This window comes from Nematolebias whitei, chromosome 12, assembly GCF_014905685.2.
Source record: "Nematolebias whitei isolate Nwh7 chromosome 12, NemWhi1, whole genome shotgun sequence".
Taxonomy (NCBI): domain Eukaryota; kingdom Metazoa; phylum Chordata; class Actinopteri; order Cyprinodontiformes; family Rivulidae; genus Nematolebias; species Nematolebias whitei.
Window position 1 is genome coordinate 47335035 of NC_056509.1, and position 416 is coordinate 47335450.

The following is a 416-nucleotide window of genomic DNA, read 5'->3' on the forward strand; positions in this document are numbered from 1 at the left end:
TCCTCTCTGTGCCGCTGGACCACGAGGAACCTGTTAGGAACAAGATCATATTTAACCGAGACTCTACCTGGAAGCCATACTTACCCGTCTTCCTCCTTTGCAGATCTTCCCAGTGCCTCCTGTAAATACCAGCTGTAAATAAACATCACTCCCCTTTTATCCTGAGCTGGTGAATTCTGTTTCTCCCAGTTCCTCTGGGTGTTGATTGTTGCAGCCAAGGTTCTGCTGAAGAACCCGTGAAGCCCAGTTTCTTTTCTGTTGACAGAGTTCAGGTAAAACTGGGTTTATATTCTGATGAAAAAAACTTTTGAAAAGTTAATCTCTTTTCTCTCCCCCCCCCCCCCCCCCCCCCCCCCCCCCCCCCCCTCACGCGTCCTTCAGCACACCCCTGCCCGCGACAATCCCCCACGGCCAGC

The 416-nt window shown here is 51.7% G+C and overlaps 1 protein-coding gene across 1 annotated transcript in view; it reads left to right on the forward strand.

The window, feature by feature from the left end:
* LOC119417973 (kinesin-like protein KIF26A) overlaps positions 1-416 on the forward strand; it is a 60441-nt gene that overhangs the window by 59631 nt on the left and 394 nt on the right. The window lies entirely within an intron of this gene.